The sequence below is a fragment of the Lonchura striata genome, chromosome 3, assembly GCF_050655825.1.
Source record: "Lonchura striata isolate lonStrDom1 chromosome 3, ASM5065582v1, whole genome shotgun sequence".
NCBI classification, from domain to species: Eukaryota; Metazoa; Chordata; class Aves; order Passeriformes; family Estrildidae; genus Lonchura; species Lonchura striata.
In genome coordinates, this window is record NC_140705.1 from 113,392,120 (window position 1) to 113,418,464 (window position 26,345).

At 42.6% G+C, this 26,345-nt stretch overlaps 1 long non-coding RNA gene across 4 annotated transcripts; it reads left to right on the forward strand.

Annotated features, from left to right (window-relative positions):
* The first annotated feature begins 99 nt into the window (after window positions 1-99).
* On the forward strand, window positions 100-24,355 carry LOC146768066 (uncharacterized). 4 transcript variants are annotated; one of them, XR_014954078.1, is made up of 3 exons: window positions 100-13,831; window positions 16,475-16,576; window positions 17,960-24,355. It is a non-coding gene; the product is annotated as an uncharacterized LOC146768066 (long non-coding RNA). The 4 variants fall into 4 exon arrangements; XR_014954079.1 differs by having other exon boundaries at window positions 100-7,050; window positions 7,822-13,831; window positions 16,475-24,355; XR_014954077.1 differs by having other exon boundaries at window positions 16,475-24,355.
* The last annotated feature ends 1,990 nt before the right edge of the window (window positions 24,356-26,345 follow it).

Sequence of the window (26,345 nt, forward strand, 5' to 3'; positions counted from 1 at the left end):
GCGCCGCCCGCCCCGCCCGCCGCCCGCTCCGCCCCCGTTGCCGGGGCGGCGGCGGCGGCAGCGGGGCACGGGCGGTGCGGCGGCCCGGAACCGAGCCCCCGAGCCACCCCGAGCCCCCCGAGCCACCCCGAGCCCCCCGAGCCCCCCCAGCCTGCCGGCTCGCCTCCCTGCGCCCGCCTCCCACCCGTGCGGAGGTGGGGGTCGCCTGAGGGGCCGCCCGCCTTCCCCCCTCACGCCGCCCCGCCTGCTCTGCCTGCCCGCGCGGGGCGAAATCAGCCCCGAAAAGCTTCTGTTTGCCGGGGATGCTGTGTCCATTCGGCATCTCCCGAGCTTCTGCTCCTCCCACAGGCCTTGCCCAGGTTCGCCCGGCGAACAGTTTGCATTTGTGTGATGGGTTCTGAGTGAAGGAAAAGATAAAGTGTGATCTGGCTCCTCTCTGGCAGCTCCATATTTGTAAAGGATAAGCGTGACCTCCTGCATTGTCTCTGGCAGCCTCAATATTTGTTTATTGTGTTGCCCCAAATTCCAGAAGAAGTCAGGAGCAACCCCAGGTTTTTCCCTCCATGCCATGAGCTGTGTCGGTCCCCTATGAACAGCAGCCTGTTCCAATTGGGTATTAGATGCCAATATTTGTTTATTGTGTTGCCCCAAATTCCACTGACTTCCACAAGAAGTCAGGAGCAAACCCCAGGTTTTTCCATCTGTGCCATGAGCTGTGTCGGTCCCCTATGAACAGCAGCCTGTTCCAATTGGGTATTAGATGCCAATATTTGTTTATTGTGTTGCCCCAAATTCCACTGACTTCCACAAGAAGTCAGGAGCAAACTCCAGGTTTTTCCCTCCATGCCACGAACTGTGTCGGTCCCCTATAAACAGCAGCCTGTTCCAATTGGGTATTAGATGCCAATATTTGTTTATTGTGTTGCCCCAAATTCCACTGACTTCCACAAGAAGTCAGGAGCAAACCCCAGGTTTTTCCATCTGTGCCATGAGCTGTGTCGGTCCCCTATGAACAGCAGCCTGTTCCAATTGGGTATTAGATGCCAATATTTGTTTATTGTGTTGCCCCAAATTCCACTGACTTCCACAAGAAGTCAGGAGCAAACTCCAGGGTTTTCCAACCATGCCATGAGCTGTGTCGGTCCCCTATGAACAGCAGCCTGTTCCAGTTGGGTATCACACAATATAACGTCTGGTATAGTTAAGAGAGTTACATGTTGTGTGGAAAATCACACTGTGAAAGGCCAGTGTCTGCAAAGGAGACAGAGGAGCCCTGCAAAAATCAACTTTATTCGAATCAAGGTAGAGAGCCATGCCCCTGTGGAGTTTCAACTTTCCCCGGGTACAGCCTTCCCAAACTGTCCCCTACACATTCCCCCCTGAACGTGTGTCCCTCCCTCATTGTGCACTGCATGACCATTAAAATTAAAATTAACCATTAGCCCACCCCGGGAGGAGAAATTAATACTCATAAGTCTATTAGCTCTCTGCATTTTCCCCCAAAGTTCAGAAGTTCAGGCTGTGCTTTGCTTTGCAACAAATGCAGGGCTTGATGTAGGTAAAGACCCCCACGCCCATTCTTCCAGAACCTTGCAGGTCCTTTCAGATCAAATCTTTTGTAAAGACTTTAAACCCATTTCTTCTATCACATATGAATAGATACACATGTTTATGGTTGTCTTTTTTTTTCTACCTTTAATTTTACAGAACAGTGAGAACAATTAGAAATTTTATAAATACCAGAATATAGGCCATAATATTTGACTTTTTTAAACTTTAATCACATCCAGATATTGAGGATGAGGAAACAAATACCTTGTAGGACGAAGAGGCTGTGGGAACAAACAGGGACTGATCCAGTGGCATGCAGCTGTGATGGAAGGACATCCTGGTCACTCTGCACAGCTTTACCTGGGTACAATTGCTTTCTAATATACATAAGATTAATGATCTCCTTTTAATCTGCTTTTCAGAGCATGGCACAATTTACATTGCTCCTTGAAGCCAGATGTGTAAAGCAATTGCCTTAAAAGCCTGCTCTTTGTCCAGAAAAATGAATTAATCTATATGTTTTAAACCCCTCAGCTTGTTGAACCTAGCATAGAGGGCTCACTGGGGGAACTACACCGTTTCCTACTCTGCTGATGGACTTGCTGAGTAATTCTAACCAGCCTGTGCCTCAGACCCACAAAGCTGGATTTGGTACCATGCCACCTCATACTAATGCTCATGTATAAAGTATCTGCAATCTCTCAGTGAGAAATGTTTCATTTTGGGTTCAAATTATTTGTCAGACAGAATGTTTCAGCTGTGCCTTCTCATGCACAGTGGTGGCAACATTTACTCTGCTCCAAGGCAAGCTATGTTTTAATGTGGCAGCAATGAAGCAAAAAAGAAGCAAACTTTCTTCCTAACTTTTCTGAGGTTAGATATTCAGTAGATCCTTAAATAGGCTATATATAACATTCAACCCCTTTTTAATAATGTTTTGTAGCTTTTATCAGAAGAGCATTTTCCTGCCAGGAATTTAGGCTATCAGTTAAAGAAAACTATGACAAAGGGTTAGTTTGATAATTGCCATCAGAATTTAAAGTATAATCAAAGTCTCAATAAATAGTGATATTGAAGTCTAGCAAATAGAAACGGTTAATTTGCTGTTTATAGCCCAGCATGAAGATTTAATATGAAAGGGATACAGGTCTGTACCAGAAGTACCAGAACTTATATCCTTCATGATACAGTCAATAAATTCACCACTGTTCTTACTACCAACTGTTGTTGCTGTTAGCTGCTGGATAGCTGTCAAAGATTTTTGCATTTTTTTAAATGTCATGTACAATGCAGGAGAGGAAATATAATGTGGTTTGAACAGACATCTCTTTTAAAACTTTATTTTACTGATTTAGCTGGACTGAGATATTACTTCTTGTTTTAAAGATTTTTTTTTTTTTAAGCAGTGTCAGTAGGAAGAAAAGCCATGGAGGGAACTAACCACAGTTTCCTAAGAGCCCTAAGCTGTGACTTCTGTGAGTGAGCAAGATGTCATGATAGAGGATAATAAAAGTATGATGACTAAGCAGAGTGCCGAAGCTTATCAGAGAAAGTACTACCTCTCTCTTATAATGAGTTTGATAGACCTTTATGAACTTGCCAATTAAGTGCTCTGTGCTTAACCTAATAGTGCAGGCATACAAAGAGAGGCAGGAAATACCCAGAATTAAAAGGGAAAATGAGTTATTGCAACAGCTGTCCTATAGCTCTGCTGGGTATAGAAGAGAAAGGAGGGTATAGTGATATCTTGCTTGCAGCAAAGCAAACAGTGTGTTCCTCAGCCCCACCTCCACTCCCCACAGAGCCAGGGCTCTCCCAGTATATGGAATTTGGACCTGGAAACTCTGGCTGGCTGGAGAAACTGAGGCCAGTTCATTCCTATGCTGATGAGGCTGGTTCCAGTGCTGTATTGCCAGGGCAGGAGAAAGACATTCTACCTGAAAACCAGCATTAACCTTTTCAATAATCTGTTTGGTGCTTATTGAGCCATTTTACCTTTGTCTTGGATTTATTTCATTACTTTACCAAAATAGAAGGCTAGAAATATTCACAGAAAGTGTCCCCTGACTAAACACTGATCGTTTTCTGGATTTATCAAACTGTGGATGTAACAAGTTAAAAACAGTCTGGATACTTCTGAATAGATCATGGTTTAAAGGGCAGAAAAGCCCTCAGCAGACACACCTTCAAAACCGTGACTACCTCATTAGCATTAAGGGACTCTGACCTTCAGCAGATCCTCAATATCTCACTTTCCTGCTTACCAAAGCCAACCAGGCTCAGGTGCCAGAGGCAGTGTGGCCGTGGGGGCCAAAGCAGGATCATTTTCCTGCTAAGAAAAGACAATTTGGTTGTCAAACTGCACCAGCCCAGGAGTGCTGAGCAGGCCTGGATTTCTGTGAAGGACAAAAGGGTCTGGATTCTCCTCCCTATAAGCACCACCCATTCTGAGTCATCTGAGCTGGAAGTACTGGCATAATTGCAAAACATCTTCACACAGATGGTATGATCCGGTGTAGCTTACATGAGGATTCTTGAGTGAGATATTTGACTGTCATTAAAATACTATGAGGAGAGGTTTTTATTGTTGGGTATTTTCACAAACATTTCTTCACAGGTCAGAGAAAATGCTGGTTTTTTTAACATCACAAGGGTGTGGAGTATGAACTTTTATTTTTGTTGGCTCATTTCCAGATAAACATAAGAACACATTGTAAAGGTCACTTTGTGTTTTAAATTCAACAAAAATTCCATTTTATGTAGTATCTCTAGCATATATCCCACCTGCCATCCAAAACTTTTAAAACTCAACTTCAAACAAAGTTATCTTATAGACTTCAGGCGCTGCAAATCATCATGAATTTTGACCGCTGTAGATGTGATGATGTCACAAAAGCCCAGATCCATGCAGGACATACACTTGTGCTGATTTCACTAAAATTTATGGGCCACAAATAGTTTTATGGTAAAGAAAATCTGCCTTTATAGCTTTGCTTCTTATTTGAAATAGTTCAATTTCTGAGGCCCTAAGATGAAGCAGTAAAATGTGGAGATGAGATGTGTTGGACACTGGACTCATGGGATACCCCTGGATGCTCTCTCTGGACCCTGTTCTTTAGGGCAATATTTAATGCCCTAAATATTTTGTAGTTGTTTAGGCATGTGCAGCAGATGCAAGGTATTAATAAATCTGAATTCTTCACTTACATCACTGGTAACATTTTGAGGCCACTTTCCAGAGATATAAATGGTACCCAATAGAATTTTGGAGTTTCAGAAACCTGATTTCCAGAGATTTCAAGTTCTTTTTATACCAGCTGAAGCGAATGAAACTATTTTCTGAAAACTGGGTTCCAGATATTAAAGTCTGGTAGGAAAAGCTGGGTTATCCAAAATTAGATGCCAGTTCTGAAAAGATAATTGTGAGTGATGGTCTCATAGGGGAAGTCTGAGATAAAGTTAAAACTAGAATCTAAATCATCTGACACCAATCCTGTGCATTAACCACAACACTGATTTTTTAATACTGTGAATCCAAATCCTGACTTGTTGAAAGAATAAATACAGTTTTCAAAACTCATCCACAGCACATGCAAAATAGTGTTTTGAACTAATTTGCTGAATTCTGGTAGCTGAAGTCAATTTGTATCTTAAATTTTCAAAGAAAGTGGTTTCAAATAAATTTGTTCTTTAGTGTGGTGAAGTGAAGCCCCATGCAGGTAAATGTTACTTTTAATTAATTGATTAATGGATGTATTTTTTTTACCATTCTTAATCTGTTTTCTGTACTTCTAAAGTCAGTTATTACCAAATATTTCTACATGAGAGTATCTGTGGTTGCTGTAAAATACTGTACATATTAGAAGATAGAAAGCAGTGGGGTTTTCCTTTTTTCCTATGAAGGGAGGCTGAGTAGCTGGGGTTGTTCAGCCTGGAGAAGAGAAGGTTCTGGGGAGACTTTATTTTGGCTTTTCAGTACTAGAAAGGGGCTTTATAAGAAAAGTGGCAGAAGACTTTTTACCAAGGGCTGCAGTGACAGAGCAAGGGTAAATGATTTTAAACAGAGAGGGCAGACTTAGACTGGACTTAAGAAAGATATTTTTTATGGCAAGGGTGATGAGACACTGGCACAGGCTGCCCAGAGAAGCTATGGATGCCCCAACTCTGTGTTAAAGGTTTGACTAAATGAGAGAAACATTTTGGAATGAACTGCAATGCCTTTCATTAAGTAGCTTTTCCAGAATGCATACAAATTCTGTTATTGCTGGGAGTTTGAATTGCATCTTCCACTTTTTCTCAAAAGACTTGGTGTATTTAAATTTTTAAAAAATTTAAACTTTTGTTTCTGGCCAAGTCAAAAAACTTACTAAGATTGAGAATGGAAACAGGGAAATAGCTCAAATATGTGGATGCAACACTATCTTAAGATAAGGAAAACCTCTCTTCTCTTATCACACTCAATATCAGAAATTTTCAACTAGCAACTTTGTAGAGATTTTTTTCCCTGAATTTCAAATTAACTAAGTCAAACAAAAAAGAATGGAAATACAGATATTTTTTTTATTATTTTGCAGATGAACTTTGTACGTACATGAGAACTGTATGAATGAGAATTTTTATTCTTCTTGATTAGGGAGATATTGATGTCTCAGGCTAGATAGTAAGAGAGGAATGTGCATTTACTTAGATTCCAATAGCCAGGCTCATGAAGAGAAAGTCTCAGATGCAAATAAAAGACTGTGAGGTTGTTGCCTAATTGATTAGAAGCAAAGAACTGTCAAACATCAGGAGAGACCAAAGTGTAAGATTGGCCTCTAATTTTTCAGCTTTGGCAGTTTTGATGCCACTTGTACTTTAAATTAGTATTAATACTTGGGGGGGAAATGCAGCCTTTCTCTCTTTAATCTTTCTCTCTTTAATCAACACTTTATAAATGCAGTAGCAGATTTCAGATGTCAGTAATGTATTTTTATCTGGCAATTGATTAATGTGCATAATAAAATGGATAGGCCCGTCTGCTGAGACGCTGAACAGTGACACACAGAGTAGAGCTGCTTGAGAAGGAAATAATCTTTTTTTTTATTATTTTCATTAGGGCTCATAGCTTTGGATATGCATGGAAATCAATAGCTGCTCTAAGATGGATATGGCATACTGCTTGGTTGCTCTAGTCCCTGTAAGTTATGTAAATATTTGTTTCTGATTATTTTTGAGGAAACATCCTTTCTACGCAGAATCAGCTTTACAATCAAAGCCAGTGTCGAGAGGAACACCCTGACCAGATTATTAATCAGCCCGTGAGGGAGCGGAGATTTAAAACAGGAGGTGGCAGCCTTGAGTAGGAACTCGCTGCTGGCTCTGCTCAGTTAAGCTCAGCTCCGAATGGAGTCAGAGCTGGGCACAAACAGCTCAGCATCTCAGCCCTTTTTCTTAAACATCACAACGGCAAGCAGCCTGGATAGTGGAGATGGCAACAGCTAGCTTTGTCATTTTTGCCTGGTAATTAAAAATGCAGTTAATTAATTTAATGCTTTTAATGTGAAGCTGTGAGTTTTCCTAGATTTTTTTTTTTTAAAACATTTGGGCCAGTAGTTGTAGCAGGAAAGACTGCAGCACACTTCAGAGGCAGAATTTAATCTGTGTCATTCTCCTCTGGCTCTGTTTCTTCTAAGTAGGAAAATCATGTTGCAGACAAGAATAACTAATAAAATATGGAGTTGATTTATTCAAATGAAAGTTGTCCCTATTTCTGGTCTCCTTTTTGGTACCCTGGAATGTTGGGTGATTCGTCATCCCCTAACTGTGGTGTACAAGCGGGTCATGAGGTACTTCTGTCTCCTTCATGAACTACCCCACAGTAATGCCAAGATAAACAACTTTTATTAGCAATATCACTGAAATTTTCTAATCCATAGATCAGCAGAAAACCTTGCAACTGCACAGTCTCAGCAGGGAGAGGAACTTGATGACATCATTGTTTTTCCCCTGTGAAAATGCATAGTTGGAAAAAGACAAAAAAAGATTAAATGAATCAGAGTAGCTCCATGCAACCTCCCACTTCTAATCTTTTTGAAGAATGTGAACCGTACCATTCACTGGTAAAAAATGTAACCAAGAGAATTCTGCAGTGTTGTTAATTTCTGATTGATATTCATAGTAGGAATTATACTTGTAAATTTTGTGTATGTATTGATTGATTTTTCCCTACAGCTCCACATTTGAAAAATATATATTTTGGGCCAAGTTTCAAGTTACATTTTTTTCCTTCAGGTGTATGTGAAAAGTCTTCATTTGAAAGTTTGCTAAGCAACAAATCCTTGAAATAGAATAGGTTGCAACTCTGCTGGAAAGTACACATGCATGTAAGTATTGATCCGTAACAGAGCTAATTTTCTGAGCTTGTTTTTTTTTGTCACAGTCTGTAGACAAAAAATAGCATTTTCCTCTTTTTCCCTGTGACTTGAATCGTGCAGTTAACCTGTGCATGCACAGATCTGTCTGCTGCTCACTGACACCATTGCCTGGATGGATCTGAATCGGAGACCACATTTTCTGTAACAGTCCAGTCCTGTTAGGCACAGCAGAAGGTCGGGGAACCTTCTGTTTAATCTTTTTATTAAGCAAATATTTCCTTAAGTTTGCATAATCAGTCGCCCAGCCATGGCTTCCACAAAATCCTTTAATAACTGGCAGGGTGTGGTGATTACATTTCCTCAGAGGCTTCTCCTCCATCTGACTACCAAAAGTAATTTATTCCTCAGTTCACTTGTTTTATTTTTCTTCACTTCCTTTGTCTGTCACAGGCAGGCAGATCAGGGAGTTAATAGCTGTCTTTTTAGTGCAAGAAGTGGGTGGGGGATGATTCTTTGAGCCGGATTCCCTAAAGAAATAAGGCTTGTGTTATCACTCTCTGCCTATTCCAACACTCAACATGCAGCACTAATAATGTGGAACCCCAGTGGCCATTTCACTTCATGTGGAAGAGGAACAGGGGACTCCAGTCTTCCAGCTTCCTAGCAATTTATGGAAGTGGATGGCTGGGGGGAGGAAAGAAAGCCTACTACTACCTTCTAGTATAAAGGTACTTGTTAATTTAGGACATACATGCCAAGTTGTGAATATCAAAATACCAAAAAATTTGATATTTATTTGGAGTCAAGATGAGCACCTCCCTTTTTGTGTGTGTTTGGCCACTGAAATTGTGAAAGAATGTGCAAAAGTTGCTTGATACAGATGATCAGTACTGATCACCACTTCTAGTTTGAAGGCTGAGTCATAGCAGTTGTTCTGTGCATTAATTTAATTTTCACTCCACAGCATTTTGGGATTGGAAAATGTGCCAAAAAGCCATTTGTTCTATGAGGAAGTGCAATAAACTTGGGCCTTATAATGTCTGTGTTGCTGGAGAAATATGGTTTTCTTTTTTTGAGTAGGCAGTTTTGGAGTCTTAAGGGCTCTCTTTCTGATTTTGGCTTTCTTGGAACAACAGTAGCTGCAGCCTTGGCTGGGTTAGGACATGGACAGATGTTTTGTTCCAGATACAGCTGTGCAGAGGAAAGAGGTTTTCCCTCCACAGCCACATGGGTGCTTCTAGCTGCTACAAACTGCCTTTTCATGGAGAAGTTTTCATGGGTTTTCCCTAATTCATACTAAGCACAATGAGGTTTATCATTTTAAGCAGTTTAAAATCCTGGTCTGAGGTATGGCAGCTGGCTCTGCCTCACCTGAGTTAGTAGTACTGCCACGAGCTCTTCTGTTAGCACCCTGAAGAGTGGTCAGGAACTTCTGAGGTGCCTAATCCCACCCACTGGCACTCCTAGATGTAGAAGAAACCACCTCTACATAGCCTGAAGCCCTTTTGGTAATTCACAAACATCATGGGCAGGACTTCTGCCTGCACAAAAGGTGAGTGATTGCCATTTGGGGATTTGAATATCTGAGCTCAACAAACAGAAAGAAAAACCCTGACTCATATGCTTTTGAGCAGTCACATTTTAAATTGGGCCACAACTGCAAATGGCTTCTTATGCTGAGAAAAACTGTAGATATGTGGAAAAGGTATTTGAAGAACCATTTAGTGGTTTGAGGCACTAAGGAGATCTATGACTGTGAATGGCATGAGCAGATATTTAGGGAACCCTAGCCCTGTGTGTGGTAGAAAAGTCTAAGAGAAATGAGCAAGAAGTCCATGAGTAATGGTATCACTGAAGCCTGGTTTCCAATGAATTTGTGCTTCATGCAAGTTCTCCCCCTGGCCTGTGTGGTCTTTGTCTTAGATGGATTGTCTGATACCTGGTAAGAAGGAGGCTTTTGCTACATTCTTTTCCATGGCTGGAGACACCATCTGGATCTCCTCTTTTTCCCAGCTAGCTGCCTGCTTTCACTAAACTTGGGATGGTTTTGTGTCTTAAAACCTGTGATTAATTTTCAAATTTAGTTGAAAATCAGCATTGGATTCAAAAGTTACTCTAAGAGGAAGTGAAGACAGCAGAATAGGCACTCACACACAAAATATGATGACAAAGCCTTTTTTTTCCTTAGGGAATCAGAACAGTTGGAGAAGGAACTTCCTTTATATTTGGCGATTTCCAGCACTGGCAATGTTACTTCATTGGGACATAGAAAAGGCAGATGGAAGCAGCTTTCTAAACTTAAATCTGCTTTCATCTTGCAGCCCTGTTTTATAGAGAACTGAGGGACAGGTTTACAATATTGTACTATTGTGGGGGGGTTTTGTTGGCATTTATTTGGAACTTGGTTATTCATTAGGTGAAAACATGCTAGGAGTTGGTCTATATCTTTACATAGATTGCATTTTTAAACTGTTTCTTACATCGGTATTACTGACAAGATTAATTTTGTTTAACCTGCTAGTCATTCCAAAATTACATATATTTGTCTAGTGGGGATGAATGAAACAACAAAATCCAGTAGCAGGTGCACAAAGCAATCTACCTGAAGATGTAGGTCAAGTTTAATAGGCACATTTTGTGAACCAGACCAATTTTCTGTAGTTCTTACCAACATCTTCATCTTTGATCTTCATCTCAGTAGGTAAGGACTCCATTGTTTTGCTAGTGCTTTGGTTGGCTTGAATAATTGTCTTCCTTTGACTATTTGAGGACATGTAGCTGAAATATCTGGTAGTGGCAAGCTATGCTTTTGTCCCAGGGAAAAACCACAAAAGCTTAAATAGAAAGTGAGAGAGGAACCTATCAGAAGAACTGTTCAGAATAAACAGCTGTGCACATATCCTCTGTGTCTCTGAAAATTTCATTTAGCTCCAGGCATGGGCTTGAATAACCTATCTCATGTTTACTAGCACCAGCTAAAAATTTACTCTACACAGAGAATATACACCTTTTTATTCTACACAGGGAATGTGTACCATGTATCAGCCTTGATAAGAAAAAAAGGTGGGTTTAATGTAGATTATATCATTGCCTGTAAAAAAAGATACATCTTGACTGCAGAAAACAAAAGGGCTTTATCTAGGTGCTTAGCCAAGTGCAAACGTTTTTCCACCAAATAGAAAATATCTGTTGACATAACTAGGATGGAAGAATCTGTATAGATAGGTGTGATAAAGAACCTTCTTCGCCTCACTGAAATTCTCAGTAAAAATGTACCCTTCAGTAGGGCTCGTAACAGAGTAATATTTCAATTAAACGAACTGTAACTTATGGTTCTACAAAGTAATAAAGCTTCTACAAGAACTATATGTACAGTACACCTTAGGATGTGTTGTCTAACAGCACAGCTCCTATGCAGGGGTAAGTACTTCTTAAATCTGAGGAAGTTAATTCCTATTCCCTGCTTTTATTTTATTTTTTACATTACTCTATGAGCTAGCAGACTTCTGACTTAAATTTGTGTCTTCTTGGCCTTACTTTTCCAATTTTAATAGGCAATCAGTTTGCAGGGCATGAGCCCTTCTTCCAACAGTCCCGTTTTTAATATTGAATATCACTGAGGCAGTGAGATGAGAATCCCCCTCTGAAAGGAATTCAGGGTGGTGTCAATCCTGCCAAATATAACTTTCACAATGCTCTGATACAGGTGGTGTGACCAGGGTTTGAGTGACTCCTGCCTGAGCAGTCCCAGCCTTCTAAACTACTAGCACAGGTGTCTTGACTGCTCAGATCTGTGCTTGCATGACCTTAGCCAACTTCTGAATCAGCTCCAGGGCCAAGAAAGGCAGTGGTGCTGGGTTTTCCAGGCTCCTTAGGCTGTTTTCCTGCACACAGGGTTTCCAGCAGGTGAGAACTGAGCCTTGTGTATCACCTATGAGTGCTGGGTATGTACAGGAAACAAGAGCTATCTTCTAGTACAAGGCCTCCTTTAGATACCATGAAGCTTAAGTGCATTCTTTCTGTTAATACCAACAATTTATCTACTACTACCACCTGAATCTAAATGAGTAGTTTGTGGTGATCTTTGTACTTAGCAAACTATGCAAATAAACTGGATTTTTTGATTCTGTGAAGGGAAAGGGTTTGTTTGTGCAGCCTTGGGAGCAGACATGGGTTTGTGTTCCTGGCTGCAAGAGGAACATATGTGGAATTTGGAGACTGGGAGACTGCTTATGAGAAGTATTACTACATGCTCATCCTATCCTGGATGGCCTTTTTTAGACACTGAATATTGGAAGTGTCTGTATCATGGAAAACAAGTTTTAGCCACAAATACTGTGAGGAGTGTGCCTGAGAGCAGAGACCATACCCAAAGCAGCTGTGGTGTTCCTCTTAGCATGCCCAGTGTAAGTCACAGCAACTCAGGTCACATTTTCCAGTGCTATTTTCAATGGTCCTGGGGTAGTATTTTGGATATTAGCAGTTTAAAAATTAACTGTTGCCCAAGAATATTTCACTGATTTCACTGGTGAGTAGCTAAGAAATTCTGAAGGCTACAGGGCAGTCTTTAATTTAATTTCTTTTTTCTTTCCTCCTTGCCCCATTTTTCCCCCCTTGAAGCTGTCACAGCCTCGAATATAGAGATTTTTACTCTCTGATCTCATGCCCTGAATTATGACCTCATCACTCCAGACCAATTTCTGGTATTCATTTAGCAGTACCTCTACTAAATGAGGTTATGTAAGTAAACTGTGGTGATAGTGAGGTTAAGAAAAAGCATGTAGTTTAACTTCTAGAACCCAGGCTAAAACTTTAGTGCCAAAGCATGGAAACTCTATGTTTTTCCTAATGCAAATGAACAAACTCAATTATTGAGACAATAAAGATGGTATTGTACACAGTTTTGGTTTTCTTCTTACACAGATTAACTTTTCTTATTGAAGAGAACAGAAGTAATTGAGAAAGTAAAATGAACCACCCTCTAAAGGCCAGCCAGCTTCTCTCACCAAATGGTCAGTAGGCAATAAACAGGCAATTCAGAAGATAATTCATTCTCTCCATCTTTGATACCCATTTCAGGAGAGAGGAGCTTGTCCCTCAGAAGGAAGGGATGTAGTCTTATTTGTGCAACTATCACTGCTTAGCTTTCAAATTAACACTAACAACCTTATCCAACCTGTTTTTGTGACTGGAACCTAATGAAAATGCAGTCAATATTTGCAAATGCAAAGCTCTGCAGCAATATGAGTCTTTCTACCGTATTTCACCCTGCTCCACAGAGCAGCAGAGGAGATTTTTAATTTACCCACTAAGAACAAAGCGCTGTTTTGGCTCTCTGCTTCTTGGAAACCATCTTTGCTCTGCTATTTCCTGTTATTTTCTCAAATTTTGCATTTCAGAAGAGAACAAGGACTCAAAATCTCTTTATGTTTGTGGCAGTGTGAGGTGATTTCTTGGACAGAAGGGTGCTGTTTGCAGGTGAAAAGGGAATGAAGAGCAGAAGCACTGTAGAAAGTTTTCTCCTTTTATTTGTGAGGCTTTGATGCCTGGAGGCCAGCATGCCAGGGCGAGCAGGCGCCCACAACGCTGACCTTGCTTAACACGTTCAGCAGAAGCTGCTAAATCTCATTTCCTCAGACTTTCAGCATTTTTCATGAGTGTTCCTCCTTTCGTGACGAGCTGTGGGGCGGGTCGTGCTCGTTCTGGCAGCTCCTGTGACACCTCACCTATGGAGGTGGCCTTATTTCAAACCTTTCTGGGTGCCAAGCTGAATTAAGTACTTCCAGAATCTGCAGATGACCTGGCAGGAGCTGAATGATTATCCATAAAACCACTGGCACTTTATGGTTTGTGCCCTTGACAGATCAGTGGTCGGGAAATTTGTTCACATGCCATCTGCACCTGCTAGCCTTGCCGTGCAGGAACAGGTAATTTCCTTTCCAAACACGATTGGCTTCTGTTATCAGTAGGAAATTGACTGCTCTTATATGAAAACAGTATCCTGTTTCCTCTTTTCTATTTCCACCGAGATAGGAAAGGACTTGTTATTGTTATGGTCTCAGTGCTCTGTCCAAGTTCTCTTCCCCACATAACTGCTTTTTCAGTCATTCAAAACCGGTTTGGCAATAGTAACAGCATCATTCTTCTACTGTGTATGAGATTGTCACAAGATCATTTTTTCCCCAATATCACAGGCTTCATTCTAAACAGAACTGCACAACCTACAGTGAAAAGATGTCCTCCTTCTTTTGTCTCTTGGTCTTTCTTCCTCATTTCTATGAAAGAATAAGAGAGTTCAGAATAAAGTGTCTATCTGGTGCTGGTGGTAGGGCTTAAGAAATAACATTATGGAATTGAAGTGTACTTTTCTTCCTATTTCTTTGTCATATAAAAGCATTGATGCCAAGTGTCGCTCACAGTGCTTTCAGTTTTCTTCTCAAATGGCAGAAAGCTGTTGCAATGACTTCTTTGTAAGGGTGTTTAAATCAGCAGATACAGAATCAGTGATGCTGGGTAGGATGCAGACAATTGCCTCATCTCTAGCCTCAAATATCACCTTTGCAGAGAGCTACAAAGGAGTTTTGTTGCTGAAAATATGATGGTGAATTTTATTTCCACTCTAAACAGCATAAAGGAGCTGTGTTGGCTTTAACAAATGATTCAAAGGTTTGCTCTCTCTTAAAGTTAGGGTAAATTTTTGTGCATCCAATGTGTGCTGTGTGCCTTTTTCCTGCTGTCAGTTACTGGAGATGGAGATAGAACTGTGGTTTTGTCTGTGCTTTCATGTAGCATTATTAAGGAAACAGGTAATCCTATTTGTCTTGAAATCAAGGCAAAGATCTCTTGTGCTCTGTCCATCTGTTCCAGACACCAACAGCATGCTCATCACCATGGTATTGGAACAGTCTGGTGCACAAATAGCAATCAGCAGTTATTAACATAATATTGTTACTTGGTCCATAAAGCTAATATTGGCAGAGATACAAGACATCACTCACTGTGAGACAGTTTCTTGGGTGATGTACTTTGTTCTGCCAGAATATGATAATAAAAATCAGTAAAAGGATGGGGTTTTTTGTTTGTTTGTTTCATGTAAGCAGCAAAAATTGCCAGTTTAATATAAATATATTTAAAATTTGTCTTTACATCCAGTAATTTACAATCCATTCTTACTTAGTTGTAGAGCAGCATTCTTTAGAAAACAAAAGGCTTTTTTTATATGTATTAGATTTAATCAAACCACTGAAAGTTCCCCTTTCTTTCCTTTTTTTCCCAGCTGCTGATATAGACTGTTACAGGACTGGCTTTTTGCATGCAGATCACCATTTTATCTCAAACTGGACCTAGACAAGTTCAGGTCTATTCAGCAGGTGATCTGTAGTGCTGAAGGACTGGCACGTGATTGCAGCCCACCAGGAATCTCCAAGTCTCCCAAAACATCCTGAACACCCACAAAATTTGGATGTTTCTTATTTTTCCTTACTCCCTTTCATACATCTCATTTATACATGTTCAAAAGCCCATCTTCAAATGCCTCCTTTGTTTGGTCACTTTTCCCTTTGATGTAACCTAAGGATTTTTTTTCAAAGTTGAACAGACTCACCTCTAAAATCCCTGATATTTAAATTTCTGGTCGAAAGGAGTTTATTCCTCTGAAGTGGCACATTTGTGCCAATCCAGTTAAATTAATAGCCCATCTATACATCACTTTTCTTCCCTTCTTAATCAGCATATATTCCTGGGAGACCTATTTTGTAAGCTTGTCTACAGAGACTGCTTTATCACAGCAAGATGGAGTCTTTTGATCCTGCAGCTTCACAGTTGCAGGGTTGCAGCCATGAAACAAAAGTGAAACCAAGGCATTACAGTTCCTGGGTTTTATGCACAACAACTTTTGCTCACTCTAGAAGGCAAACTGCTGCCAAATTAATATTTCTGTAAGCATTATAGTGCCCATGCCAGTGCTGCTCTAATGAGAGGGAACATCTTTATCTGAGCTGGGTGTGATGATGTCAGTAGGGATGAGCAGATTGTGTCAGCAATTACTACTCTTTCAGGGAACATGAAACTTAAAATCATCATGATGTTGGTTCAGTCTCCATTTTTATATCAATACCTTCCTTTTTTTTAAGTTATCTACAATAGCTAACTACTATTAATAATTAACTATCACAGTAAACTAATTAAAAAATGTAAATGGATTCTTAAGGATATTGTTGCCAAATGGAGGCATCCATTTGTTTGAAAAGGCCAACAGGATCTCGTTATTACAAAAGAGGATCATTTCCTGCAGGTCAGCTCTGTCTTGAACACTTTTTGTGTTTAAAATTAATAAAATTAATAGAAATTAGCTTTTGGCTCAGCTAAGGGAAAGAGTCTAAAGTACTGAGTGATTCTTATACATGTCTAGATGCAATGAAGGGCAGAGGGCAGCATTTTTATCCTGTCATTCCCTGTTATCACTCTCAGCTATTAAGCAAGTGGCGGGTATTAACATCAACTTTGCCTCAAACATTTAAAAGGTGTTACTTACTAGACAAAGTGCATGTGCCCCATGTTATTTCTTTCAGTGCCTATCTCTGACTGGATGCATGCCAGATAGTCCTTTGGGATATAGCCCAGTGAGCAGGAGAAGTGGGTTTGAACTTGGCAAAATGGCAATAAACATAAAGGTACAGTTGGAACTTTCTTGGAATACTCTCTCCTATCCTATTATCCTAGGCCAGTATCTCGGTTCTCTGCAGCCAAGTGCTTCAGAGCAATGTTGTGGAGAGGAATGAGTAATTTCTGACTCAGTTCAGTGCATTTATCAGACTGAAAAAGCTACAGCTGGACTAAATGCCATGTCCACAGCTTGTTTCATGAAGCTCTTTTTGTCATGTAGAGTGACTGCCCACCAAAAGCAAATGAAGACACATTGCTTCAACTTTTATAAGAAAGATCTGTGGCAAGTCGTGTTGTATCCCTGAATACTAAAAGTTTCCAGGGATTGTTTTGGTCTCTCTGCTCCTGTGCCTGCAATGAGCATTGCAACAGTACATGTTGCCACTGCACAGTCTCCCCTTGTCCTCTTCATTTGAGATAGGCTGCATCCTCCTCTGTAATCTTTGAGATTTATGACTTTCAGCATGAAATGTAACCACTAAAATAGGGCAGATGGTTTTTCTGCACAATTCTGAATGACTAGCAGGATTTGGGGGAGAATATGTCATAGTTTTGTAGAACTGGGTTCCTTTCAAAATAGCTGCTGAGAGTGGGGTGCTCATTCAGTTCACCACGTGTTACACTGGGCACACTCTAGAAAAGATCAGACACTGCTTTGAATTAACAAGGAGGGCTGGGATCTCTGATATTGCTAATTATGTGTTGGTGGAAAGCACAGTAGCCCATTGTGCTTTCTGAACTAGAGTATTAGAACAAAAAAAAAGCAGTGAAAAGTCATCACTGCAGAAGCTGTCACCCTTGTTCCCTTGTGTTGCTCTAGCTCTTCTACAGGGAGGTCTCATGGACACCAAAGAGGAAAGCAAATGTAGTTGTCCTGATTATTTCTTGTTTCTTCAAATCCCATCACACACAATAATCCTCTGTGGCTTTCTGCCCCATGCAATGTTTTGATAGTCTTGATTTAGCTACGATGTTCCTGTGGCTTTTGAACCATGCATTTTAGCAAATTTTCTATTTGGACATAAGAGCCCAGCTATGGAATGCATATTACACAGCGCAATATTGTGTTAGAAAACAGGCAAAATTAAGTAGTTAATCCCATGTACTCAAACTGTCACCCTTTGTTGCAGGGTACAAAAGGAATCTCATTAGTTAATGAATAGAGGCAAGGCATGCAGTGTATAGGGAGTGACTGCATTTAATTGTGAATTACTTTATCTTTGAAAAATCTTATTTTCTTAAGGTAAAAGAATCAAATCATTTCAGTACCTTATCTCCAATAATATTATTTGTAGTTATTTTTCACAACTGCAAGTGGAATATAAATAGGTAATGGTGAATTCATAGCTTCTGAAATGATATCTGTTCTCTCTCCTTTTGCTTGCTTTCAGGAAGAAACTGGAGAGCTGCTTCATCAGTGCCAATCCATACTGTGGTTGGTCTCATGAAAAGGATCTTATTGATGAATTACTGCAGCTACCCTCCCAGCCATGGAAGAATACCTCATACAAAAAAAATCCATAGGTGACTAATAAGTGTGGTAAGCAGCCTGTGAGATTTGGGAGAAACATTCTGGTATCCTGGAAATCAACCTAGACCTGAATTACCTTCCATTGTGGATATTTTAGTCTTAATTCATGCTTTTCCACCACATTTCAGAACGTCTCCTTTATCTGAACAGCTTTGCTTTCCTGTTTGTTTGTTTTTCATGTTTGTCAGTCATTACACAGTGCTATTTAGAATCAATTTAGCACCCTTCCACGTGTTGAGTGGTTGTGGTGAGTGATGATTGCAGGATTAGCCTGCTAGTAATTAAATGTTGCTGCCTCTTAGCTTGAAAATGAAACATCTCTATGGAATGTAAGTTTCTTGCTTTATTTAGGTTGGGCATGTCTAAATAGTATGGATAGGTTTACCAAGTCAGTGCAGGCACAGTGCAATCATAAAGTAATAAATTAAAAAAGCAAAATGAGGAAGGGGGAAGAGAAGAGAGAGAGAGAGAGGAAGAAGAGAAGAAGAAATTGAGAGAAGGGAAACAAATTCAACCAATCATTAAAACTTTGAATTGCATGGGGAATTTTCTACACTTTGCTGAATCTTGGGTGTAATTTCCTAATTTTGGCATTGTGCTGTCCAGATAAAAGCTTCCTGTCTGGACTCATTTTTACTCACAGATGAGTCTTCAAAACTTGTAAGTGTTAAGTTGTGTAAAATAGGATGTGTTGCCTCTTTGTTGAAGCCTAGAGGGGTCCCTGTCTCAGTGAAGCAGAGGCTGGGTTCCTTACCATTTGTGGACCCACTTGAATGCTTGATTTTCATATTGGCTTTACCACTATGAAGAGTTTAACCTCTTGAATTCAGTGATTAATGTTCTAAGCAGAATGAAGCCCTTTTTTATTTTTCTCAGAATCTGCTGCCAAAAATCACATTATTTCAGCATTCAAAGACAGTTCTTTGCTTCTTCAAAGACTTATTAGACTGATCCGTCCCATGCTCCTCACAGGACTGCAGGAGTGTAACCTCATATGATACAAATGCTGAGCTTCTGTTTGAAATAATAGGGATGATGCCTAATCCTGAGCAGACCTCAGAAGGATTTTAAATAAAGGTTGTCACTGAGAGGCCTGTAAGCTGCCCTCACTTGGGTCTGTCTGGCCTGTGTTAGGCTGAAGATGAAGGCATTTGAATGTCTTAATCAAAGCAGAGTGTGAGCTTTTTACCTAGAGCTCTTGTTACATTTAAGGATTGATGCTGAATAACAATAATAAAAGATCTGGTTTTCTGTTGATTTGTTAGTTTAATTTAGTGTATGATAGCTCAAAGTTTAGTCTGCCAGCCAACGAAGGTATGCAGTTATCAACATTACTGATAGGATAAACCAATTATGTAAGCTTATTTTCAAATCTCCCTAAATCCCATAATACTTAACCAAGTAAAACCCTTGAGCTAAAATGTACCTGTTTACAGAAAGGTACAACATCAAATAGAGGTTTCAATTAGAACTTTGGGTAGACTAATTTGCCTTGTTGGCTGCTTTTTTTTCCCCTCTGTTGCCATTTTGAGGTATGAAATACAGCAAACTGAAAAGAAAGAAAAACACAGTTGTAAGAAAGAATTTTGAGAATTTTCAGAAAGACTTCTTTACTTGCAAGGCTGTGGAGGGCCAAGCCCTGAACAGTATGTTCTGTGTCTTGAGTGTCTAGTTAGTGCTGCATCTTTGTGCTGTAACAGTATTTCCAAAACCCTGTGTCTAACCATTGCCTTGGCAGGACTCCAGACTAATCCTGTGGGGAGAGGAAAGTGCCTGTGGAGCTTGGCAAAAGTTGCTTGTCCTTTCCTCCTGATGATATGCATTTGTTCCTGGGTAGTGTGGGAGGTGGCCCCTCCTCCCTGCATTCGTAGCCACCATGGAAACAGATAATTCCAAAAGACAGTCTAATAATGCTACTGCAGACCCAAATGTCCTTACAGAGGTCTGAGACTCTCTCTCCTGACACTAAATTGTACATGCATGTGCAACCAGTGTCACAAGCCTGCTCATAAATGCCCCAAACCAAGTGAGACAGAGACTCCAAGGGGTGAACAGCATGAGAACAACATGCCAAGGGCCAAGAGAGACAAAAAACCACAAAGAGACTCAAAGTTTAATTCATGAAATGATATTGTCAATGTCAGGCCATGAGACAAGAGGGGCAATACAGAAAGTACTGAAGATGCTGTGCAGGGCAGGTGTGTAAAAAGGATGAGCATACAGAGGAGGATCGTGAGCAAAGAAAAATTGAGAAGAAAGGTTTTGAAAGAAGAAGTGGTCAGAAGAGAGCCTGGTGGCACAAAAGCTGATAGGGAAGACAAGGGGCATGACAGCAGAATGAAGGCTAAAAGCACAGCCATTGATTTAATTTGCTGCTTTTCATCAGAAACGTATCCTTTTGCCAGTTCTGGGTGCCATGCACATGTGTAAGAACATACAAGCTTTTCAGCTTGCCAGGGTGAAACTGCCCTCCAGAACTCTGGTGTCAAAGGCACCTACGAGACCCAATGAAACAACCTTCAGCATTAAATCAATGTCAGTGCTCAATAACATCCGGTGCCAGGCAGGGAGATGCCAGCCCAGCTGGGTGAGTACTGCCAGAGCATTTGGATGGTAATTGGCTGATGAATCGAGCTCTTAAGCAAGCAGATACCTAAGCAAAGAGCAGAGCAGCCAAATTCCAGGGAACACTGCCCTGCTATCTCCGCTGTGTTGCAAAATCCGTGAGTCAGAGGGAGAAGACAGCCCTGGGCAGCACCTGCAGGGAGTACTCTGACCCCCACCTCAGCAAACCTTGTGTTTCTGGGCCCTTTTCAAGTGTGCTTCCAGGCAGGACTCTGCCCTGATGCCTTGAGGAGGTGAACCAAGATCTGCAGCAGGAAGGAAGGGTTCATTCGCTGGAAGGAGATGAGCGCTGCCAGCAGGACATCAGGAGACAGCACCCTCAAAGCCCAAGCTCCTGTTGCAGAGTCGTGGGGCAGAGTCTGAGCTGCCATTATAAAAACAAACAGGCCAGATCCTCAGCTGGCACAGAGCCACAGAAACTCAGCACAGTAGCTCGAGCTGTGTCTTCTTTATTGCTTGGGGCATTGAAGATTATGATTGAAATGATGCCCAGGATGTAACAGATGAAGTAAAGTGTCCTGAATTTACCAGCATCTTAAGTAAAAGCCTAAGTTGCTTAATTTATCCTTGGAATAATTTTAGCAGTGAACTTTTTTTTACCTTTCTTGTGGGTGCTGTCATAAATGGCCTGTGGGAACAGTGGAATTGTCATATCTGGACATTTTCAAGAATATCACTATTGAGATTCAAATAGATGCAGCTGAAGCAGAGGAACTTGAGTAGATCATCTCCTGGAGTCTCTCCCAACCTTCTTTTTTGCATGATTTTAGTAAATCTGTTCAGTTGCTGTCCTAAGCTGGCAATATTACCCTGCTTCCAGAGGCTTGTGTCCCAGAAACTCCAGCTCCCAAACCCCTCTACTTCCTTCCTAGCTGCTCATACAATACACGATGTGGTTTTGTCAGTTTTGCAAATTATTGTGAAATCAAGATCTGAACTGTGGCAACAGTGTGAAGTAAAACAGAAAGATATCAAAGTTAATAGGTAACCTGCTTATTACAGTGTTTCATGTCCTGCTCAACATCATTTTCTACTTCAAATTTGGCTGACAGTTGCCTTAAAAACACAAGTGTGCTCACAGCAATACTGAAGCAAACTAGGCTTGAAGAGAGGAACCAGAACAAGGTGCTGGATCTCCTTCTAGGACTTTCCCAAAAGAGATTTAGCTCACCACAGTTGGACATCTGCTCCCAGAGCACCCTGCTATCATTTCACATCCAAGTGCTCTTGACACTCCACCCTGCTGGCGCCTCTTGTCTCCTGCCTGTGACTGGAATCACAGTGAAACCTTGGGCTCCATTCCCCTCGCTGTAGGAGGTGAAAGCACAGGCCAGATGTCCATCCAAAGTGAGGGGTAGAGCTGGACACGAGCTGGTTCCTGGTGATTCACAGACCACTGAATTCCCTTAAAGCAATGTGTGATAGTGGACCAGCTCTGTTAAACAGTTCCAGAATACCACTGTCTTGTCCAAATTATTTTCCAGACATCTTACTACGTCTGAGTATGGGTATATTTGTACTTTCCCTCCCAAGGGTACCACAGGTCCATCAGCAACTTACTTCTCCCTTGCCCTTTACTTCCTAAATTGAGAATGAATAGGAAGAATTTGTTGACACCATTTTAGGTGTACTGCCAGCACATCTGAAATGGCCTGGTTATGTTGTCTGAAAAACACTGGTAGCTGACAAGTCCTGCAGAGAAATGATGCACATGGGAGGGCTGTGAGCGAGGCGAGAGAGACACGCTGCTGTTGATAAGCTGAAATCAGTGTTTGTTCCCCAGCACTCCCAGGATCCAAACAGCCAGTTGCAATGTTGTGTGCTCCTGGTGCCTGACCTTCTCCAGAGGCTGCTGGGCATCTGTCAGCCTGAGAGCTGCAGACACTGAGAAGGGGGAGGGGAAAGGAAAGGCAGGGAAAGGCAGGAGGGCAAATAAATACCTGTATTACTTTTTTTCCCCTGTTTTATATATAGTCCAGGGAAAAGGACCTAGCAGGGAGCAAATGATTTCTGAGCACTGCTGTGCTAATATGACAGCTTTATGGGGAGGCAGTTCTGGGTCAGGAGCCCAATTGCTCCTGCCTTCGGTTCAAGAACTGTTACACGGGGCAAAGAAAGACATTTCCAGGGTAAAATTGTGCACACCTGAAACTTTCCTTTGCCCTGTGACTGTGTGGTGTGGTTATGGATTATTTCCTAAAAAGTAAGGGCAGAAAAGAAAGGCAGAATGAATGTTGTGCAGGTTGCTGCTCTCTGCAGGTGGTCCCATCCCAGCCCCACTGCCAACCCTGCAGCAGGGGGGGAACTGGGGCTCTGTACTGTGATGCAAAACCTGTGCTCGTGCAGCTGTGCATTTCTCCTCCATCATCTGTGCTATTTCTCCTCCTTCCTTTCCCCCCTTACAGCTGACTACAGCCATCGAAGCTTGCTTTCTCTCTTCCTCTCATCCTCTGTCCACTTGTCCCCTCATTCCTCAGAGCTCCTCTGGCATGGGCCTTTTGTAGCCTGGGGAGGAGAGAGATGGGAGCAGGGGAGGGCAGATCACATGAGTGAAACCAGCAACCAGTCGAGTTCAACCTCAAAAACACGAGTTAGTGGGTCAGGATGCTGCCCCAGGGTGGACAGGACTGAGGAAGTTGGTTACAGGTGGAGCCAGTCTGTGCTCATGGCTTTTCTTTGGATGCTGTGGTAGAGCACTACAGCGAAGGAAATTCTACAGCTGATTTTACTAACAGGATTAAACAAACCTCTCTTTTCACAGGCAGAATTCAGCCCTGAAGGTACGTGAATAATATCCCCAGAACTGGCATCTGATACTGCTCCCTGCATTAGATCCTGTTAGCAGGGAAACAAGCCAGGCCCCCCTGACCTCCCAGTGGTTCCTGGTGTTCAGGACAAAGCACGAAGAAGCCCTGAAGGCAGGAGGAGGGACAGGACAGAAGGTGGTGGAGGGTTATAAATCATCCCTGCGATCCCAGATAGAAACCAGGCAGGGGTCCTGAGCCTGCTCATCCAGTCTGACCGGTACGTGTGCAGACACCGGGCTGTGGCGGTGACACCACAGCAGCAGGTGACACCACAGCAGCAGGTGACACCACAGCAGCAGGTGACCTCAGCCTGCCACACGGGAAGCAGAAGGCTGCCCCTGCACCTCCTGCAGAGCTGGAGGAGACCAACTTCTCCTTTCTGCCCTTCCACCCTGCAGCCATGGCTGCTACGGCTGCCACGCTGCCCGGACAGCCACATGGATTAAATACGCTTTTAGACATGGAAGCTGTTATTTCTCTGAAATGAAACAGCTTCCCACACTCTTATTAACTTGTGCCCTACTTCAGAAGTAAATGTAATTTGGAATTTCATGGTTAGCTGTTGTTAGGTTAGACAAACCTAAATTGGTTTGTTCCTGTGTCTTCTATGATTTGGCTGGGTACATTTAAGCAGCACCATATGTGGCAGAGTCCTATCTAATTGTGGCTTGTGAGCATTATTCTTCACAAGAGTAAGGAACTGGGGTGGTTGGAGCTTTTTGTTTCACAGGGGTAGAGAAAAGTTAAAGCACGAATGTTTAAAATGTCCCTGCAAAACCAATTTTTGTATTCAGCAGAGAATGAATTGCTGTCTGCTAAGTGAAGTTTGTCATCTGGGGTATTCCTGTACATCACCTTCCATGGAGTGCTTAAAGAGAACCACGGTAGCAGAGAGGAGAGCACAATTCAAAGGACTCGCTGGATTTCTGATGGCAAACATCAAAACAAAACGAGCTTTGTTTCACAGATACACAAAGTGATGGGGAAAGGGAAGTGGAAACTTCAGCCATGACCCCCACAGAAACAACAGGACATACAGTCAGTTCTGTGGTAGATTCAACTGCAGATTGCATTACCCAACCAGCAGGGTGAGAGAGCTGAGGAAACCCCAACGCTGTGTAAGCAGCACTCAGCATTTCCTATTGCAGCCAGCACACTTCACCGACTTTGTGCAAGGAGCTGAACCTAACTAACACCTCAAAGATGTGTGCAGTATGAGTGGCTTTTCTTCATCTTCTTGTGGGGACAAAAAGGGTCCAGAGCCCAATTTCAGTTCCTCTGGGGCTTCAGCTCTAATTTGAATCTAATCAGCTGTCCAAGGGAAAGACACCCATTCCTGTGGGTTATTCCAGTAGTCCCTGGGCATGGAGCACATTTAACACCTAGATGTCTGCAGTAACAGCTCCCAGCTTGTAGCCCAGATCCTGCACACGCACACTTGCACAGTTGTTTCAGTGATCTCACAGGCCATCTGCAGATTGTTCCTCCCGTCCTTCGAGCTGGTTGGAAGATAAACTTTGGTCGGTGTATTATACTGTGCCCTTTGTAGTGAAATAACATGGGTAATGTGCATTTAGTGGTGGGATTTAAATTCCCAAGCTGATTACGAGGAGCTGTTGTAAGGCTTAGCAGCGCCCTGTGTGTGAGTCTGGAATGATGTGTGCTGCTGCAGGCTTCTGCTCTCTGATGCTGTTGAAAAGGCCAGGGCTTTGCTAGGAATAAACCTGAGAACATCAACAACTGAAGTGTCAGCAACACAATTCGATATTCGGCGACACTGTTAGAAGTGCTTGACCACAAACCAGGCTCCTGTACTGTGAATTTTCCAGCTTTAACAGGTAGCTTGCTCGGAGATCCCAGGCGTGTGGCAGTCTCTCCATGCCCGCTTCCCAGCAGGCACCAGAGCGCAGAAATATTTACTGCGCCTAAAGAATGCAGTGAAACGGGATTAATGCTTGCAAGGAAGTTTTGATAAAAGATGCAACGGCAGATTTTTTGATAAAATATTCAAAAAGGGACAGTGACTTATAAATCCACGTGAAGAACGCAGGCCTTGGAGGAGCTAAAGGTGCCCTGTGCCGCTCCAGAGCCAGCGCAAAGCCTCCATCGCTGCCTGCCACCCGGGGATAGACCCCGGGGATGGAGCCGGGGATAGATCCCGGGGATGGATCCCGGGATGGAGCCGGGGATAGATCCCGGGAATAGATCTCGGGATGGAGCCGGGGATAGACCCCGGGGATGGAGCTCGGGATGGAGCCGGGGATAGACCCCGGGAATAGATCCCGGGATGGAGCCGGGATGGAGCCGGGGATAGATCCCGGGAATAGATCTCGGGATGGAGCCGGGGATAGACCCCGGGAATGGAGCCCGGGATGGAGCCGGGGATAGATCCCGGGAATAGACCCCGGGATGGATCCCGGGATGGAGCCGGGATGGAGCCGGGGATAGATCCCGGGAATAGACCCCGGGGATGGAGCCGGGGATAGACCCCGGGGATGGAGCCCGGGATGGAGCCGGGGATAGATCCCGGGAATAGACCCCGGGATGGATCCCGGGATGGAGCCGGGGATGGATCCCGGGATGGATCCCGGGATGGAGCCGGGGATAGACCCCGGGGATGGATCCCGGGATGGAGCCGGGGATAGACCCCGGGGATGGATCCCGGGATGGATCCCGGGATGGAGCCGGGGATAGACCCCGGGGATGGATCCCGGGATGGATCCCGGGATGGAGCCGGGGATAGACCCCGGGGATGGATCCCGGGATGGATCCCGGGATGGAGCCGGGGATGGAGCCGGGGATAGATCCCGGGAA